Raw genomic sequence first — 21,000 nt, forward strand, 5'->3', positions numbered from 1 at the left:
TTTTCCTGCTCTATGTCAAATCATCAGCCAGGGCACAGCAAGTTAACTCAGTGGCTGGCTTCTCTGCTCCTTTTCTGTTGAGCTGGTGGTTAGGAAAACCTCTCTTGCTGGACTGATTGTGCTGCGTTTAGATATCAAAAAAGATTGGGCGTTTATCTGTCAAGTGGCAAATACCTTGACTTGGATTTCTTTTGTTTTTGAGAAAGGGGAAAGGATAGTAATAATGTCTCCTCTGGAGTCCTGGGCAGCTGACTGGATGTCACAGGACCTTCAGCCTTGGAGGCCTTTCAGCTCCAGGCTGGGGCCCTTGCACAGCAAATCTCATGACTGCATGAGACTACTAGTCGCTCTTGCGCCAGAATTCTAGTGTCAGTAATACTGCTTAAGTGAGTAGGGATTGAACCGTCTTTTTTATTTTATAGGGACTTAATTGTAAAGTCATGCTTAATCTTATAGGATTTGGTTTAATCAAATTAAGTGAGGTACTGATTGATTGATTGATATTTTTTCCTACAAAGGGTAGAGGATGACTTACAAAAATACATATAGGATTTTAGATTAGTGGGTGAGAAGACAGGAGCAAAAGGAAAATGGGAACAGAAGAGATCAAATGGTACTAAAAACAGTGACTGTGCCCAAAGGGTATAATGTAAGAGCTCTGCATTTGCCTCTCAGATGTTTTTTCTGAATTTTTATTTTTTATTAGTGCATGTGTGTAGTACATATTTGTTGCATTCCTTGTGGGGCATTGATACATGTACCTAACACATATTATTTTTCTCATCCCTTTCCTTTCCCTTCCCTCCCCACTCATATGAGAGAAACCATGTGATATTTATACTTGTGTATCTGATTTATTTCACAACATTATAGTCTCAAAGTGCAATCCTTATGTAGTACAGGCAACTCATTTATTCTTCTTTATGAGAGAGTAGTACTCCACTGTGTTTAGATACCACATTTTCTTTGTTCATTCAACTGTTGATGGACATAAGGGCTCTTCCAATATTTAGCTGTTACGAATTGTGCTACTACAAATGTGGGTATGCAAGTATCACTGTTACATGATGTCTTCAACTCTTTGGGAGTTTACTTTAAAGGGAAATAGCTGGTTAACAGAATTGCTGGTTTTGCTTTTTTGAGGAATCTCCATACTGATTTCCACAGTGGCTGTTCTAGTTTACATTCCCACCAACAATGTAAAATGGTTCCTTTATTCCCAAAATTTCTTATTATTTGATTTTTTGATGATAAACATTATCTCCAGAGTAAGATGGAATCCCAGTGTTGTTTTAATTTGCATTTCTCTAACAGTTAGAGATGTTGAACATTTATTTACGTATGGCCATTTGTATTTTTTTGAGACATGTGTCCTCCATTTGAGAAATTGCCGACAGTTTTTTTTTCTCGTTCTGTAGGTTTACTCTGTCTCTTTAAGAGACGGTTGTTTCCTTCGCTGTGCAGAAACTTTAATTTTATATGATCACATTTGTTGATTTGTATTATTATTTCTTGTGACATTGAGCTTCTGTTCAGAAAATCCTTGCCTATACCTGTCTTCAAGAGTTTTATCTATTTTATTTTCTAGCAGATTGTCTCTGTTTAACATTTAGATCTTTGATCACTTCTATTTTAGTTTAGTGCATGTAAGAGATTGAGGTCTAGCGTAGTCTTCTGTGTATGGATAGCGTGTTTCTAAGCACCAGTTGTGAAAGAGGCTGTCTTTCCTCCAGTGCAAATGCTTGGCCCCGTTGTCGAGGTCGAATGTGCCATTGGTTGTTTCTATACCCGCTATTCTGTTCCACTGATCCACATATCTGTTTTTGGCCAAAATCATGCTGTTTTTACAATTGTAGCTTTTTAGTACAGGATTGTGAATACTTCCAGTGCCTGTGGACCAGGATTGTTTTTGCCTTTCTGAGTCTCTTCTGACTCTATACAAATTTTAGGGTGGTTTTCTCTGGCTCTGTGAGGAGCGCTAATAGAATGTTGCTTAGTTGTTTTTGTTTGTTTGTTTGTCTTTTTCATTTTTATCGGTACCAGGGATCGAACTCACGACTGCCTGCTTGCAAGGCAGGCGCTTATGCCGCTGAGCTAAATCCCCAGCCCCTAAATGTTGCTTAGTTTGTTTGTTTGGGTACCAGAACTCAGGACCTAGCACTTGCCAGGCAGGTGCTTATGCTGCTTAACTGTATGCTCAGCCCCGCTAATGGAATTTTTATTGGGACTGAATGAAATCTGTATCGGGTTTTGGAAATGTGGCCATTGTGACAATATTGGTTCTATCTATCTAGGAACAGGAGTATCTTTCTGTTTTCTGATGGCCTCTTTGATTTCCTTTTTCAGAGTACTTTAATTTTCATTGCAGAAGTCTTCCTCTTTATTAGTAAGGTTAATTCCTAAGTATTTAGTATTTCTTGATGCTATGATGAACAGCAATGCTTTCCTAGTTTCTTTCTCTTAGAAAGAATTCATTATTAGTGTACAAAAATAGTATTGATCTTTGAGTGTTGACTTTGTATCTTGCTATATTACTGAATTTGGTTATTAATCTAAGAGTCTTAGAATTAATGGTAGAAATTTTTAAGTCTTCTAGGTAGTAGATCATGTCCTTTGCAAATGATGATAATTTTTTCCTTTCCTCTGTGTCCCCCTTTTTTTTCTTTCCTGACTGCTCTGGCTAATATTTTGAGAATTATATTAAACAATAGTGTTGCTAGTGGAGATCCTTGTCTTGTTCCTAATATTAGAGGGAATATTTTCAGCTTTTACCCATTTATAGGATGTTGACTGCATGGTTTTCGTAGATGGACTTTACCAGATTGAGATAAGGTCTTATTATACTTACTTTTTTCAGAATTTTTAAAATTATGAGTGGAGGTTGGATTTTACCAAAGACTTTTTCTATATCAGATGAGATGATCATGTGATTTGTGACCTCACTTCTGATTATGAGATGTATTACACTTACTGATTTGCATATGTTGAACCATCCTTGCATCCTGAGATAGATCCTGCTTGGCCATGATGTATGATCTTTTTGATGATTCGCTCCATTTTGTTTGCCAGTCTCTCATTGAGAGTTTTTGTATCTATGTTCACTAAAGAGATTGGCCTGTTCTGCTTTTTTTTTTTTTTTTTTTTTTTTGTCTTTTTCCTTTTTTTTTTATCGGTACCGGGGATCGAACTCATGACTGCCTGCTTGCAAGGCAGGCGCTTATGCCACTGAAATAAAACCCCGGCCCCTTGTTCTGCCTTCATGTGGGTCCTTTTCTGATTTTGGAATCAGGGTAATGCTAGCTTCCAAGAATGACTTTGTGAGTGCTCCTTTCTTTTCAGTTTCATTAAAGAGTTTGAGGAGTATTGGCATTGTCTTCATTAATATTCTTAAAGAATTCAGTGGTGAATTCAGCAGGATCTGGTCTTAGTATTTTGTTTTGTTTTGTTTCAGTTTTTAATTACTGCTTCAATTATTTTGTCTATCATTGGATAACTCAGGGTTTTTATATCTTTCAATTTCAGTTTTAGTAACTCATATGTATCTAGAAATCGATATCTGTTACTTCTAGATTCTCTAATTGTTAGAGTACAGTATCTCAAAGTTGTTACTAATAACCTTCTGAATTTTGGCAGTATCCAACGTGATTGTGCTTTCTTCATTTCTAATTCCATTGATTTGGGTCTTTTCTTTTCTTTTTTAAAATAAGATTAGTGAGAGGTTTGTCTATTTTGTTTATTCTTCTATAGAACCAGGTTTTCAATCATTGATTCTTTGCATTGGTTTTAATTGTCTCAATTTCATTAATTTCTGCTCTCATCTTTATAGTTTTCTTCCTTGTACTAGATTTGAATTTGGGTTGTTCTTGTTTTTGTAGGACCCTGAGGTATATCACTAGCTAGACTCCTGACTTCAAGAAGTCCAGGAAATACAGTTTTTAGCTCTCTGGCTTCTGCAATTCAGGAAGGAACTTTAGAAGAAAGTTGGGGAAAATGTTCAGTGAGCCAACCCAACCCCATTACTCGGGTTTGAGGACAAAATTTAAGAGTGCAGTTTTGAACATGAAAAATTTAAAATGTTACCTAGTAGATGAGTAAATATCTGATTGGCAGGAAAACAAAATGTAACACAATATAATGGTAAGAGCACAGATTCTAGAACTGGTCTGCTTTATATTGCAAGTATATCATTTATTTGCTGTGTGACATTGACCAAGTTGTTTAACCTGCCTGCGCCTCACTTTGATTACCTATAAAATGGGAGTAATAATGTTATCTACCCAATATGCAGAATTAAAGAAATTAATGTTTGTAAAGTGATTTTTAAAGCAGTGCTTGGCACAAAATATCCATCATATACATACTTACTAGGACGCTAATAATAATAATTGTTAGTAGTAATTTTAATTAATATAATAAATTTTGGGAATAAAGATACACAGGCTAGTGATACACATTTAGGAATCACCGATTTTGCCACAGACTTTTAACACAATGGACTGAATGGGTTCCCCGCACGCAGCCAAAGCAGAGAAAAGAGGCGTAGTCAGTGTCAGCCAGAGGTCAGAGGCAGGAGGAAAACCAGCAAAGAGACTCAGGAGGGTCCGGGACGCGGAGTCCTGGAATCCCAGAGAAGACGGTTTCAGAGAGGCAAGCGCGCAGCTTGAAAGGAAACAAGGCGTGAAACAAGGAAAAACCTGAGAATGGACTGGGCTGTGGATGTAGCTCAGCAGAACACGCGCCTGGCAAGCGCGAGGCTGTAAGTTCAGTCCTTGGTACCAAAAAAAAAAAAAAAAAAAACCCAGAATGAATGAACTGTGAAATTGGGACACCGTGAAGGTCATGCTGCCCGGGACAAGCGCTGCCTAGTGGAATGCTGAGCTAGAAACCCTGATTGAAATGGTTTCAGATGAGAGTGGGGAAGAGGATATGGAGGCAGCTAGTGTGGACATTCTTTTGAGAATTAGGCTGCAGACAACAGCAAGAACTGCGATGGGAAGGAGCTGGCCTGCAGAAAAAAAGGAACCTCAGTCACTGTAAGGAACTGAATTCTGCTAACAACCGCGGGAAGTCAGACGCTGGGGTCTGGAAAGGAACGTGGCCCAGCTGACCCCTTACCACAGCCTCTGTGACCCTAAACAGAGGATCACCTGGGGTGTGCTCAGATTCCTGACGTTTTGTGGTCTAAGTCTAAAGTGATAGTAAAGAATTACTAACTTTAGTTTTCGTGTTTGTGGTATTACAGACTGAGCTTAGGGTCTTTGCACTGGGGTACCTCCCTAGCACCTTTTTTGTTTTTATTTTTTGAAATAAGTACTTGATAAGTTTCCCACCTGGGCTAAAACTTGTGATCCTCCTGCCTCAGCCTCCCAGTGTGCTGGGATTATTTTTAGGTGTGTGCTACCACACCTTGCTGTGTTCTTTGATGTGTGTGTGTGTGTGTGTGTATACTGTAGCATTTAGGAAGTATCTAGGATTTGTTTTAAAATAATAACACATAAAAAATATTAATAAAACAGGACCAAATGTTAGTAATTATTAACTTATTTTATATATGAATAAATTTTTCCATAATAAAATGTAAATACACACATGGAGATGTATGTGTGGAGAGAGCAGTGTTTATGCTTCTTCCTCTCCCCCTTCTCTGTCTTCTGCTCTGTGTTGTTTCCTAACCACCTTTTTACTCCACCTTGCTTATAAGGGTGTCCCCTTTGGGCCTGTTGTCTTCCTAAGATTATACCTGCTAACGTGTATTTTTACACTCTCCTTATTAAAGCCTCTAAACAGCCCTATGTGTCCTTGCATTGGTGTGAACTGACCCAGAGGAACAGCCACCTCCTCCCAGGAGTGCTGGTGGCGCCTGGGGCTGGCATGTCATGGCACAATGGCCCTCATTGGAGCAGGGCTGCCTTTCAGGGCCTCCTGTGCCCTCCTGGTGCCAGCTCCAGCTGTCCTGCTCACCCTTCTGAGCTCTCCTCCAGAACCTCGGCCCAGCAGTAATTCCTCTTCAGAAACCCATTCCCTCCGCAGAAGCCAGCACTGGGCTCAGGCCCCATCTGACAGCTGTGGCCCCTGGCCCAGCCCCACAGACGGGCAGTGTTCCCTTTCACAGCATCTGGTGTGTTCCTGCCAGAAAAGTCTACTTCCTTTACGCTCCGTTTTCTCATGGTATCACTTTTTTTGGCCTTGCACGTCATGCCAATTCCTCGCACACTTGATGAAAGGATTCAGGGCAAAGAACTTGAATCAATGGGGTCTTTTTAGTTTTGAACATCAGTAAACAGCACAAATCAATTCAGTGAGTTCAGTCCCCTCCGTTATTCTCATGCTTACTGTGGCCTTTAAACTCCACTGAAAATGCCTCTTGTTATTGCTGGCTAATGAAGAATGTCGCTCTTTTTTAATAGTTTGAACACACTCCACAGTGTTGGCCTGAAAGGCCAATTTAACATTGGAGAGCCTCCAATGCAAGAATCTTTAACTTTACCTTTTAAACAGTTCATTGACATTGTTCTAATTGCTTTCTTTCCCCCTCATTGGCAGTATTTTGATCTGGTTGACAGTGCAAAATGCAGTCCTTTATTGTCAAGACTTGGAAAGTTATACCAATGTCTTTCCCATTGATTAAAAGGTTTATGTCATAAGAATGGCTCCCTTTACCTCTTCCTGCCATTCTCAATGCCCAGGTTACAGACAGACAGCGCACAATATGTTTAGTGGCACTAAAAAAAATATTCTTTAAAAAAGATACAAGAGCTGAGTATGTAGCTTAATGGTAGAACTCTTGCCTCACATGCATGAGGCCCTGGGTTCCAACCATAGCACGGGGGGGGGGGGGGCAGAAGATTTAAGACCAAAAAACCCCCCATTATCCTTTTGTATTTAACAGAGAAAATTAAACTTTCTTCCCATTCAAAATACCAAGAACAAAAATTAGTGTGTAGGTACTGTGGCTTTAGATACTGTTATCACCTGCTAAAACTCTCAGCACAGAAAGAGGGTTCAGAGGCAGATTCTAGAAACAGACAGCAGGTGTTCAAACTCCAGTGCCAGTGCTAAGTAGCTGTGTGATCTTAGGCAAATTATTCTCTGTGCCCTGGTGTCCTTATCTATACAATGAGAGTTCCTACCCCAGCGCATTGTTGTGAGCATGTGAAATGCTTAGATTACTGTATCCAGCATGGGAAAAGTAGTCACCACTATCACCCTATAACAGAACAGGGCTAAAGATGCAGCTCAGTTCTGGAGTAGCAAGGATGAGGCCTGGGATTCATCTGAATATTTGTATGTAGTGGAGTACTGAAAATTTTTTTTTTTTTTTTAAAGATATTTTATTTATTTAGACTGGTAGGAAAAATACAAAATGCATTGGTCATTTAAAACATGTAGTCTCCCTTCTTAAAAATCTACATTCATTAATCTTGTTTTCTTTTTTTTTTTTTACCATAATTTATCTTGCTATCTTTTTTTTTTTATTTAAGGAGAAAAGAAAAAAAAACAGAGAAAGGGTACAAGTTATACAGATTTGCAGAAAAAAAATGAACAGTAGGAAATCACTAGTTAATGGATTACATATTGTCATCTTAGAAATAATTGTTCAAGTCACAAAATTACAGCTTGTAGAGTGGACATTCCATCAATGATACTGCAAACAGTTCTGTTCAATGATCCAATAAAACTCTGTGATATCATTTTTTATCTTATACACTTAAATATACATGCAGTTATATAGTTTAGAGCACTTTCTTTTCCTCTCATTTGTACAATGACTATTACTCATTTTGGGTTTCATTGCTTCCACGGTTCTTATTACTTTTTTGGAAGAGAGTAAAACCAAATGTGACATAACAGAACAGAATCGGTCAAGTCAAAAGGGTGGACATAATAGATAATGTGGAAACATAATACAAGGTGATCAACAATGGTTACCATAATGCCTCCCGCTATCTCTAATAGAATTGCCTGTATCGTTAGTTATAATACAATTGAACAAAACAGTAAAGAATAAAACCGACAAAACCAAAACATTGGAGACATTGTAGGTCTTCAAAAGTAGATAAAAGTCAACGAGAATGGGCGTTATAATGAATCTCATTATCTTCACAGCTGATGCCTAAATTTTCGAACCTGATACTATCCAGCAAAACAGAATAGGGGAACATCAGTTTAAAACCAGATGGTGAGAGTAATACAGGGCTTTAAATCGAGGTAATGGAAAGTCAAAGTGGGTTACTATAATATATCCTGCTATTTTTTTCCTTTAATTAAAAGGATAAAAATAAAAAAGTAAATAATGGAGTGGAGATTGAGATAAAAGAGGGCATAACAACGAAACAGCACAGATCAAAACATAACCATTTAAGCAGAATAGTGTTTCACCACCAGATAATCCTGACCTAAAAGTAGTTACCATATTGTCTCTTTCCTTGAAATCCTTGAGTACAACTTCGTATACTGTAGCATTAAGTATATCAAAACAATGTAAAACCATTTAAGAGAATGACAGCATTACAGAGTATTTCAAATCGACTAACAGAAAATGAACAATGGTTTCTGTATAATCTCCTTGTCTTTAAAAGGTTTTTGCTTATACTATCGTACATAATAAAATCCAGTAAGATACAACCTATTTAGACCATTGGAGACAGAAGGACAAAAGCTAGATGAGACTTCAAAACAAGATGATACTAAATCAGTATTACCTATTAAGATGTAATTTTCTCCAAAAAAGCTGTTCCTATCATCCAATCTTCTCTGTCTCATTTCTGTTGAGCTCTTATTCTGTCAGTAGCTGTCAGTTTGTCTTCTTCACTTTGTTCTCTGCTCCATTCGTTGTGGCCTCCACTATTTCTGGATTCTTTGTATTTTTCTTTTTTTAGAATATCCTGCAATACTCTCTGTAGAGTTGAATTGGTGGTTGCAAATTCCCCCAGTTCCTCTTTATCCTGGAAGCACCTTGTTTTTCCATCAATTTCCAGGGATAGTTGTGCAGGATATCTCAATCTTGGCTGGAGATTATTATCTTTCAAAGCTTGAATTATTTCCCCCCACGCTCTTCGTGATTTGATGGTTTGTGCAGAGAAATCTGCTGTAATTCTGATGGGTGTTCCCTTGTAAGTGGTCTGTTTCTTGTCTCTGACAGCTTTTAATATTCTGTTCTTGTATTGAATTTCTGGAATTTTTATTATTATATGCCTGGGTGTTGCTCTGTTTGGGTTGTAGGTGGCTGGGGTCCTGTATGCCTCATACATCTGAGTATCTTTACCTTTTGCTAAATTAGGAAAATTCTCCTGGATTATTTCTGTGAGTAGCTTTTGTAGTTCACTTGTTTGTGTCCCTACTTCTTCTTTTATGTTCTTAATCCTTAAGTTATGGATCCTCTTATCATCTTCTTGTCTTTGTATTATTGCTGTTTGTTTCTTTGTTATTTTTAAGAAGTTTTTCATTTCATTCTCCCATATTACAAGTCTGCCCTCCAGTTCAGATAGTCTGTCCTTAGTTTCTTTCAAGCTGTTATGCCAGTCTTCGATAGACTTCTTAGTATCTTGGTAGTCCCTTTGAACCTGCTTCACGTATTCTATGCTTTCTCTGTTTTCTCCATCAAACAATTCTCCCCTTTTTTTCTGTTCTTCCATTCCACCACCTGTTTTTTCTTGGGTGGTACTTAGCATTTCTCTAACTATTCTGCCTACTTCTAGCTTCAGGTCATTGATAACTTCATTCCTGAATTGGTCTATGAGGCTCTCTATATGGTGCCTTATGTGTATTGGTGCGGTGTCTGCTATTGCCTGATTCTCAGAATTGGGGGCCGAGGAGCCTTTCTTGTTGCTGCCTCTTCCCATGCTGCCTCTTCTTCTCTGTTCCTTATATATGCAAGCTTATATAAGAGGCCCAGCTTCTCTCCCAGTCAGCCACAGCCTGATCGAATTGCGCCAGTTAGGTGTTCCCGCTCACCGCTGCGCACCAGGGAGTTACGGACCAGGCAGCCTACGCGTCTCCCCTCCCGGCCACCGTCAGGCTCTTGGATCTGGGTTGGGACAGCCTACGGGGTCCGCTGGCAGCGTCACGCAGGCCAGGCACTTTTCACCAATCCCGCCCGAGAGGGGAATGTGTGGCTGGAGTCGCCACCGCGCCCTGCTCCCGCAGGACTGCTCGGGCCCAGAAAGTCTGCTGGAGTCAAACTGTGGCTCAAACTGTGGCTGAGTGTCAGCCTCTCTCACTCACCTCGCCACAAGTCAGAACATGCCTCCCTGCCCGTCCTGTTTTCGACTCCGTTCGCAGACTCCCGCTCCCAGAGTTTCTGCGCGTCTCTCTCCTTGCCGAGCCGATGTAGAGGCAGCCAGCCACCGCGCGGCGGGAAACCCAAATCGCAGCTTCCAATGGCGCGGGGTCCAGCCTTGGCAGCGAGGCTTTTCTGTTCCTGTTTTAGCACCAGGACTGCATTCCAAGTTGGTTTCTCTCAGCCGAGTTAGTTCCTGAGTCAGCAGAGCATAACTCCACCAGCTTATGTCTCTTTAGTCCGCACCATACCTGGCTTCTGAGCCTAGTTTTTCAGAGAGCCTCCGGCAGTTGCTGTTATCTGTCCGCCATGTTCTCCCGCCACTCTGGAGTACTGAAAATTGCCTATCGCCTGCACTGTCTCGGTTTTTGTAAGTCCACTGTGATGTTCTTACAATGATAAAATCACCTAATAACGTATTTCAAACTATATCCTGTTATTGAACAACACATGAATGTCTACTTTTAGGAAAGTAACCCCCCACAGCAGACTTCCCCCCATGGCACTAGCCAGAAATGGATCACAAGCTCCCTTAGACCAGAGGCTGAGCCCTTCCTTTGAGAACTAGAGATCTGCACCAAAACTCCAGGAGCATCAGGGAAGGAGGAAAGGGAGATCAGCTCTGAGACAGACAGTGAAAAGCATCTGCGCCCAACCCTCATGAAGAGGCTGATTATTGACCTTGGAAAGGCAGCTCAGAAATTTGAACTATTTTTGTAATAGTTGAGTTTTAATTGCAAAGAAAGTAACTTTTCCAAGTAGTTTTACACGTCTTTCAAATTGTAGAAGCACAAAACATAGATCCTGCTTGACCCTGTCCAAGGAAAGGTGAGCATCCACAACCAGGACCCTTCCAGTGCCAGACAGTCACGTGGCGCAGGGTCACAACTTGAGTAGTACCCCAACGGCCCTGTGTGGTCAAAGCCCCTAAATTCTTAATGATTGGCCTGTCAGAGGCACCAGAGTGATCTCTTGCAGTGATTACACAAGCAGTCAAACAAAACTCTGGTGATGGTTTAGAGCCAAAGTACAAAGGGAGGCTGGGACGTGAGCTCACAGGTTCTAAGGAGGCTTGGAGCCAGAGCTCAGCGTGTGACCAGCCCTTGTGACTCAGAGCCCGTGAGCAGGCCCCGACAGACGGCTGCTTTGATTCTCCGCACTCCCATGTTGCATGTCCTGTTTATGAACCTCTGCATCCCTGACTCCGCAAATGGATAAAGGAGGGAAAAATCCAATAAAGACTAAGAAGGAAAGCAAGGTAACTTTTAAAATCAGCAATCTTGAAGTATCCATTTTGTAAAGAGTTTTCCTTTTTTGTTGTTTGGTTGGTTTCAGTATTTTGAGACACAGTCTTCCTATGTAGTCCAAGCTGGCCTTAAACTCACTGTCTCCCGTGCTAGCCTCCAACTGATGAGAATCCTCCTGCCTCAGCCTCACAAGTGCTGGAATTACAGGCGTGTGGCACCATGCCCAGCCAGAAGAGTTTTTGATATAATAGTTTTTATATACTGTTTAAGACTTTGGTTGCTCAGGGGCTGGCAGAGCACTTGCCTAGCATGCATGGGGCCTTGGGGTTGAGTCCTGTCACCACAGGAAAATAAAATTGAGTCGCTCTACTTGTTCCTTGCCAGTGTTTCTCAGCTTTTCCCCCCCATATGCGACTTCAGTGGCTCCTCCGCTCTTCTAACCATCTCGCCTGCCTGTGAGACCCAGCCGTAAACAGAGACGAGTTAATCCAGACTCCTCCTCACATCTGCTCAGCACAGGTAGGAGCAATCATGAGAAATAACAGATTTATAAGGGACAAATGAAACAGTCTTTCACAAACACAATTGCCTTCACCAAGTAGATAACACTGACTTTGTATAAGTTTCCTCTTATAGGAAGATGGTGAAAAGTTGTTGGAAACAAAAATGAAACATACCTCCATTGTTAAACTTTGTAAGCCTACAAACTCTAGTCGATCTGTACTTCTTCTAGAAATTTAAATATAGCTATGGGGTGCTTTCTGCTTCAGTCAAACATTGTACTTTTTCTTTTCAGTACCAGAAATCAAACTCATGACCTCATACTCACCAGGCAGGCGCTGTGCCACTGAGCTACATGCTCAGCCCCAAACATTGTATTTTTTGCCTCTTATTACCTGCCACCCTAACACACACACACGCACACGCACATGCACACGCACAGGCACAGGCACAGACACAGGCGCAGGCACAGGCATGCACACTCTTAATAGAATTCCTATTCTGTGGAGACCGGATAAAAAGGCCGGCCAGCAGGGAGTTTGTGCCAGCTTCCAGCTATCGCCCCCCCTCCCGCCCTGACTGCGGTTCCCCAGGATGCCGGATCTGAAATCCAGCTCTGCTCAGCTATCTCGGCCCTGGAACTCCTCCTGTTCCGTTTGGTGCTCTCCTCACTGAACCGGAGTTCTCTTGCCTCTATTTCCTTATCCTTCACTTAGAGGTGTTAAGCAAATTCCCATTTTATTTTCCATCATTTTATGTAAGCAATTAATGAAAATATACCAGTTAGCTATAAAGATCCATCAGCTCTTTAGGTTCATGTGATTATTAAAACAAAAGTGCATAAATGTGCGAGAAAGTTACTGACCAGAACTAGTGAACTAAGAAAACACTAAAGGTGGAGGACGAGGTGGAACCTTTCTGGAATGCAGCCTCTTACAGAAACTGATCTGCTACAAGAAAGGACATGTCGTTATGTATTTCTCTGAGCTATGCATTCTATAAAATCACACTTTAAACATTTTTCAGTATTTTCACATGTACACTAAAGTCAGAATGTTTCATGCTACTTTTTATATGCATGAAACTTTATCTTATAAACAAGAATTGAAATTGAAATTCTGAACTTCAGTCAACAAGAATGCCATAGACTAGAGTCTATTCTACGCCTTGGCCTATAACAATTTGAAGCTACTTTGTTTAGATCCTAATTTAATGAATAAAAATGTCTAAAAGTTATTGGAGGATCTGATATAATTTAAAGGATATAATAACACTTATGTAGTATGCCTGCCCAAAATGTACCTTAATCTAATTAGCACACACCTCCAAAATGAGGAACAGTCTATAAGAAATTGACTTTTGAAATAGTAATGTCATGAAAGATAAAGCAGGCTGAGGGAATATTTCAGACTAAAGGAAATGGATAAACATAACTAAATACAATTCAATATCCTGAAAAGGGGGGTGAGGTGGCCGCTTTAAAAGAAGTTTTTGGAATAATTGGCAAAATGGGATACTTGTTATGGTAGTTGATGTTACATTTTCTGATTTTGCTCATCACAGTGTACTAATGCACACAAGAAAATGTCCTTGATCTTAGCTAAAAAATATAAAAGTAGTCTGGCATGGTGGAACACATCTGTAATCCTAGCACTCTGGGAGGTCAAAACAGGAGGACAGAGAGTTCAAGCCCATCCTAGGCAGTTTAGCAAAACCCTGTCTCAAAAAATAGGCTAAATGGCCAGGCATAGTGACACATGCCTATAATCCCAGCATTTGTGAAACAGAAGGATTGCTGCGAGTTCAAGGACACCGTGGGCTGCAAAGTGCATTCAAAACCTTCCTGAACTGCAGAGTGAGATCCTGTCTCAGACAAAAGAGGCTGGGAACTACCACAATGCAAATGCCCTAAGTTTACTCCCCAGCGCTAAAAAAAAAAAAAAGAAAAATGAAAGAAAGAAAGAAAAACAAAATAAAAGTAAAGGAGCACAATGTCTACAATTCACAGCTCACTTTTTTTTTTTAGAGACAGGGTCTCACTATATTGCCCAGGCTGGAGTGCAGTGGCTATTCACAGGCCCGATCCCACTACTGATCAGCACGGGAGTTTTGACCTGCTCCGTTTCCGACCTGGCCAGTTCACCCCTCCTTAGGCAACCTGGTGGTCCCCCGCTCCCGGAAGGTCACCATATTGATGCCGAACTTCGTGCGGACACCGATCGGCATAGCGCACTGCAGCCCAGAACTCCTGGACTCAAGCGATCCTCCCACCTCAGCCTCCCGAGTAGCTGGGACTACCAGGCGCACGCCATCACCCCCGGCCACAGTTCACTTTTAAGCAGGGTATAATAACAGCATGTGTACATATATATGTATAATACATATATATGTAAATTTGATAGATATGCAAATGTGGCAAAAATAAATATTAAAATTAGTGAACCCAGGTAAAGAGTCCATGAGAGTTCTTAAGTTATTCTTTAACTTTCCTGTATGTTTAAAATTATTTCAAAACAAAATTGACAAATTTTGAAGTTATAGGTATCCTCCTGAAATCAGTTGCCTGAGAGATTTTACTGTGGGCCAACACTGAAATATCATCTTGAGCAAGGTATGGATGACTAAGATGAGATCAAAAGTTTTACTATCAAGTTTTGCAAGATTTATTTCTACTGTAAAAAGAATGCAGGAGACGAACAGTCGAGTGCGGCAAGTGGTCATTAACTCAATTACATGTAATGGGAATTCTGCCCGTTTCCTCTTTTTATCTCCACTGCGGAAAACCAGTTAGGGAAAGAAAGCCCAGATGGCGTGAACGCCTCCTCTCACCCCACTTGCCTTCCACCCAGATCAGCCTGGACTCTCTAGGGTCCCTCACATCTGCAGGCCTGCGATCCCCTCCATCCTCAGCACCCCTGGGACCAGGCTCCCACAATTTTCTGCTTAGAGCATCCCATGCCACAGCCTCCTGGGAGCCTTTCCTGTCCCTCCAGAACTGTGCTGCCCCCAAGAAGTAGCTTCTGGCGCATGCAGCTGTCGAGCATCTGCAAGGTGCTGGCTTAAGCTGACATGTCCTATAAGACACACACTGGGTTACCAAGGTTTTATGTGGGGGAAAAAGTGTAAAATATGTCCTTAATAATGTTGTAAGTTGATGACCTGTTGAGATGATAATGTTTTCGATATGTTGAGTTAAGGAAAGCATATTATTCAATTCACTTTAACTGGTTCTTTTTCCCTTTTAAATGTGGCTACCAGGAGGTTTAATTTACACACATGCCTCGTGTTATGTCTCTGCTGGACAGTGCGTCCAGACAGGACTGAACAGCCTCTTCCTTCACACACTGGCTGACATCTAACAGCCTCTGCATATGCTTCCTCACCTGACTGGTGTCCCCTACAAGCTATAAGTTCCTTAAATCCAAGAGCCTTTTTCTTTTTTGGTGCCGGGGATTGAACTCACAACCTTGTGTTTGCCAACTAGGCACTTACACCGCTGAGCTAAACCCCTAGCCCCTGGGAGGCTTTTTCTCCTTCGTAACTTCAGTTTCTAGCATCATACCTGCCACTCCTGATGAAAGGTACTATAGGATTAATCATGAATGAGCATTCTTTTTTGTCTGGGTGAAATTCCCATAACAGTATTAACCAAAATGAACAATTCAGTGGCATCTTGTACATTCACGGTGATATGCAACCTCTTCTGATCAAATTCCCAAATATTTTCGTTGCTGCACAATAAAACTACTATTCCCCATTCCCTCCTCTAGGCTGCTCCTTGCAGTCACCCAATCACCAGTCTGCTTCTGCTTCTCTGAATTTTCCTATTCAGACTATTTCTCATGAACAGGATGGTGTAATATATGACTTTTTTTCCCTTGAGATAGGGTGTCACTATGTAGCCCAGACCAGCCTCAAATTTGCAGTGATCGTTTTGTCTTAGCCTAAGTGTTGGGATCACAGTTATGTGCCACAACACCCGGCTCCTGATGTATGGCCTTTTGTGACCGCTTCCTTTTTGAAATTTTCACAAGGTAGTGAGACATGGAAGTTCATTATTCTTCCTGTTGGCATTTATGTTTGGAACTTTCCACACTAAAAATTCAAATAACAGCTTATACTGCTCTGTCTTTTCCTCTCGATGAGATCTCGTGTGCTTATAATTTTTGTTCATGCCTTGGTGGATGATGACCATTGTAGGAAGAGACCTTCACCAGCACTTGCTAATTAAATTCTATCTGACGTAGAAAAAAATTCCCTTGAGATAAAGGTGGATTTAGGTTTCATAATAAGGATCTAAGGTGTATTCTATCTGTATAGTTTCCTGACCTTCCTCCACAGCCAACTTCCTTTTTGATTTCTGGTCTAGCTGTTCCTACTGGCCTTATCATGTATTTCTAGTGAATGGGTACAGTGCTGCTGTTCCAGGGCTCTAGACGTTCCTGGATAATTCCACTTGTCATAACACTGAAAGCCAGCATTACACTGCTGTTCTCATTTTCCCCTCTTCTTTCTCTCACTGTTTCTTGCTTGTATCCAGCTGTTTTCCAATTACTAAAGGTAGAAAAGAGCACATTCACCATGGCCTCCAAAACTGCACAGTGCAACATGTAGCTCAGGATCCATCTCGGCACCACAAAACAAACAAAACCCACACAGCACAGAGAAATCCCACACACACAACTACACAATAAGCATTTATATCTTACTGTCTTTCTACACTAAAAGTTCAGAAAAAGCACTCTAAACAAAGCTAGAATTTAAATGGTATAGTCCACATTATTCTATATCTACTACTCTGATTTCACATAAGGTCAGGAACTCGGTGAGAAAATACATTTTTAAAAAATGTTTGCAGCAGCAATCAAGAAGAAAGGGGCTGGGGATTCAGCTCAGCAATGTAAAGCCTGCCTGGCAAGCATGAGGTCGTGAGTTCAATCTCCAGTACCAAAAAAAAAAGAAGGAAAAAAACAAATGACTGACTGAGAAAGATACACTAAAATTTGTGGCCCGTTTTCTCTTATCTGAAAAGTAAGGGGGAAACATTTTGGTTGGAAAGCCTTTTTAAAGCTTAGTAAACCTTGGGAACAGGAGACGTTGGTTACCCACTCATGCAGAGAGCACCCAGACATGAGAGACTGGAGATCTAGACATGAAACACAAGTCTCTGAGTCATTTGCTAGGCTTAAATCTGAAAACCGTGACTCCGATTACGGCATGTTCAAAGGCCCCCTTAGGTAGTCACGTGGGCTGTCTCTCTCTTTGAGGTGATCCCTTTATCTTCAATTTATTCTTCCCTCTCCACTCTGCCGAATGTCAGAGGGTTACTTTCAGCAGCTCTGTCCCTTTTGGGAGCTGCTTTCCTTCATTATTCCTGTGATCCACTTTTCTTCACAAATAGAATTCTCTGCTGACTCACCACTGCGTAACTGCCAGACAAGAAAATGGTCCCTCAAAGATGTGCACCCCTTAACCCCCAAAGCTGTCAGTATGCTGTAGGGTAGAAGAGGAAGGTCACAGGTGAGCGGAGGCATCTGATCAACTAGCTCAAGATACGAGATGATGCTGGATCATCCAGGTGGGTCCAGTGTAAGCACAAGCATCGTGTAAACAAGGGAAACGGGAGAATCAGCGTCAGAAGGGTGAGGTACAGAAAAGACTCGATCAGCCATGCCTGGCTTTGGAGACCAAAGGAGACCACAAGCCAGGACGTGGAGGAAGCTTCTAGAGAGTGAAAAACACAAAGAAACAGATTCCTCACTCGAGCCACAGTGCAGACATTTTGACTTTAGCCCAGTAAGACTCATTTCAAACTTCTGACTTTCAAAAAAGAGAGATGAGAAATCTGTGGTAAGACTGAATTTCTGGCAATTTGTTATAGCTGCAGTTCAGAACAAATACAGCAGTGTTTACAAGAGGTAGGGAAGAGACCAGAGCTAATTTTTATGACCCCACCTAAAAATACTCAGTGTGAGACATTTCTAACATTAACTGCAGTCTGCTGTGATTCCTGAGTGTGGCAGTGGCCTGCCACTCCACGTGGGCCCTTCAGTGGCTGCTGCTGTCATCCTGTGTCACATCCTGCTGCTCGAGTAAGGATTGCAGCCACTAGGAAGATGACTGAAATCAGGGTTCTTAGAAGCAGCTAGGAACATCTCTCAAAACACAACTATTACTTGCCTTCCTCAGTGTCATTTTTAATAGAGTGACCGTCCGTGTAAACCTAAATAATTGAAATGTTTCCCTTCTTTCAATGAATTATTTCAAACTTTTTTCACAGTTACAATTTTTATTTTTCAAAACTAAAACAAAGTTGAGGGATACTTTTATCCCAAATAGCCTTGTTGCAAGGAATAACACAAAATAAACTGTATATTGCCAACTGCTGATTATGAAGAGATAGACTATCCCATTCATATTTCTTTGAAATCAAGAACTAGTTTTAAAAGGAAATAATTTGCTGTTCCCTGTTCACTTCCATCCAGCAGCCGAGCTGCATCACGGCCCTAGTCATGCTCCTTCTTTATTGACCAGCAAAGTGAGGACATATAAAAGACAAATTTGATCATCACATTTCCTTAAAAAAATAAAATAAAAATAAAGCTTTATAACAGAATAGTTTAACGCTTCCAATTTTTTAGAAACAGATGTGGTTAGTGTAGCCAAAAACACAAACCCGAACCATGCCAACAACAGTTAAAATAATTTGTCCCTAAATTGGAACACCTTATTATAAAAATCACACACACTGTAAAATGTAAAGAGAATCAAATAGATTACTTACATCAAACTAGTATTTTCATTATTCTTTATTCATCTATACAGTATTTAAAAACTTTTATCTCCATGAGCTGAAGTAAAAATGGATTAAAGATCTAAATATTAAAAAGCAATAACACTAGGCCAGGGATACAATTCAGTGGATAATTGCCTGCCTGGCAAGTGCAAGGTCCTGAGTTCAATTCCCAGTATCAAAAATAAATAAATCAAATAAAAATAAAACAGAAACATTAAGTCTACTGGAAGACAAAGTAGGTAGAAATCTGGAAGACATAGATGTAGGCAGAGACTTCAGGAACAAAACCCAAACTGCACGGGAAGAACTTCAAGCAATTAACAACTGAGATCTCATCTTACTAAAAGGTTTTTCAAAAACAAGTAAAAAATAAAAAGCTTTTTCACATCAAAAGAAATCACCAATGGAGTGAAAAAACAACCCACAAATTGGGAAAAGATTTGAGCCAGTTGTCCTTCCAAGGACTTCTATGTGGAACATACAGAGTATTGGGAAAAAATTAAACCCTCCAAATTCAAAGATCCAATCCAAAAATGGGCATCTGAGATGAATGCACACTTCTCAGATGAAGAAGTGCAAACGGCAAATAAATTCATGAAAAAATGTTCAACGTCATTGATCATTTGAGAGATGCAAGTTAAAACAACACTGTGATTCCTTTGCATCCCAGAAAGAATGGCTATCATCAAGAAATCAACCAACAACAAATGCTGGAGGGGCTGTGGAGAAAAAGGGACCCTTCTTCTCTGTTGGTGGGAGTGCAGATGGTGCAATCACTGGGGCAGTCAGTATGGAGATTCCTTGAAAAGTTAGGATGAGAGGCCCCATTTGACCCAGCTATTTCCCTTCTGGGTATCTTCCCAGAAGAATTAAAAACATCATACCACAGTTATGTATGCCCACCAATATTTATAGCAGCACAGTTTCTTCTTTTTCACTTTTTTTTTTAATCGGTACTGGGGATCGAACTCATGACTGCCTGCACTTGCAGGACAGGTGCTTATGCTGCTGAGCTAAATCCCCAACCCCTTGCAGCACAGTTTTTAATAGCTAAATCCTAAAACAACCCAAACGCCCATCAACCAAGGAATGGATTTATAAAAAAAAGACGTATTCTTATACAGTGGAGTACTACTCAGCCATACAAAGGATAAACTTAGATTTATATAGGTAAATGGATGCAATTTGAAACCACACTCATCCGCGAAATAAATCAGACTCACATGTGTAAACATAATATTGTCTCCTTGATGTGAGAAACTGAAAGAGTAAATAAGGTCTAAAATGTACACTAGATATTGTGAAATGGGAGTCAGTTATTCAAAAGGAAAAAGGAATAAATTATTCAAAAGAGAGAAAGAGGGAAGATAAAAAATGCAAGTTAGTTATACTATTCGTGTCTTTTAGTTCATAAAAAATGAAAGTTTTTGCTGATATTGATTGGAGAATTTTTTATGACCTTATCTTGCACTCTGAGTATTTCCCTAAATCTTGTTATGAAATTTGTTTTACCTTTCTTCCATAAAATTATATTTTAAAAAACTCTTTCTTTTTTTATCGGTACCAGGTATCGAACTCACGACCACCTGTTTGCAAGGCAGGTACTTATGCCACTGAGCTAAATCCCCAGCTCCTAAAAAACTCTTTTCTATAGTGACAAATAATGTGTTCTTGTCTGGATCTTTCCTTCATATCTGCTTCAAAGGCCAAAAAAAAAAAAAAAAAAAAAAAAAGCTCCAAAGAGTTCTGTTTTGCCTAAGGATACAAAGTTGGTCAGTTCTGCTCAATGGTTATTTAATTTCTGTTCCCCATTAATACAACCGAAACATAAACATAAATCAATACCCCAAATTTCACCTCACACCAAAGTAGGACTCTAACTTCCCAACAGTGGTCACAACGACGTGCCATGGAGAAAGATCACATAAAGCGTTCATGTTGCCACATTTTCTGCATAATCGATAGCCAGAAATAATTTGACTGTACAAAATGTTCCAGACAAGTTTGTTTTCACCCTTCTTGCCTACTTGCCATGAAATAAATACACAGTGTGTTTTATGCAGTTGATCCACACAAATGGTTTGAGAGTGATCACTCCATGTAACATAGGTTGTTCTAAGAATTACATGGAATTACACAGATACCCTAAATGTGCATTTGAGTACATTTCTAAGCTG

At 40.4% G+C, this 21,000-nt stretch overlaps 1 long non-coding RNA gene across 1 annotated transcript; it reads left to right on the forward strand.

The window, feature by feature from the left end:
* The first annotated feature begins 11,325 nt into the window (after positions 1 to 11,325).
* On the forward strand, positions 11,326 to 14,473 carry LOC134473814 (uncharacterized). Its single transcript, XR_010044258.1, has 3 exons — positions 11,326 to 11,537; positions 11,911 to 12,045; positions 14,054 to 14,473. It is a non-coding gene; the product is annotated as an uncharacterized LOC134473814 (long non-coding RNA).
* The last annotated feature ends 6,527 nt before the right edge of the window (positions 14,474 to 21,000 follow it).

Source organism: Cavia porcellus, unplaced genomic scaffold (assembly GCF_034190915.1).
Source record: "Cavia porcellus strain 051 isolate PalLab524CR breed Dunkin Hartley unplaced genomic scaffold, mCavPor4.1 scaffold_2, whole genome shotgun sequence".
Taxonomy (NCBI): Eukaryota; Metazoa; Chordata; class Mammalia; order Rodentia; family Caviidae; genus Cavia; species Cavia porcellus.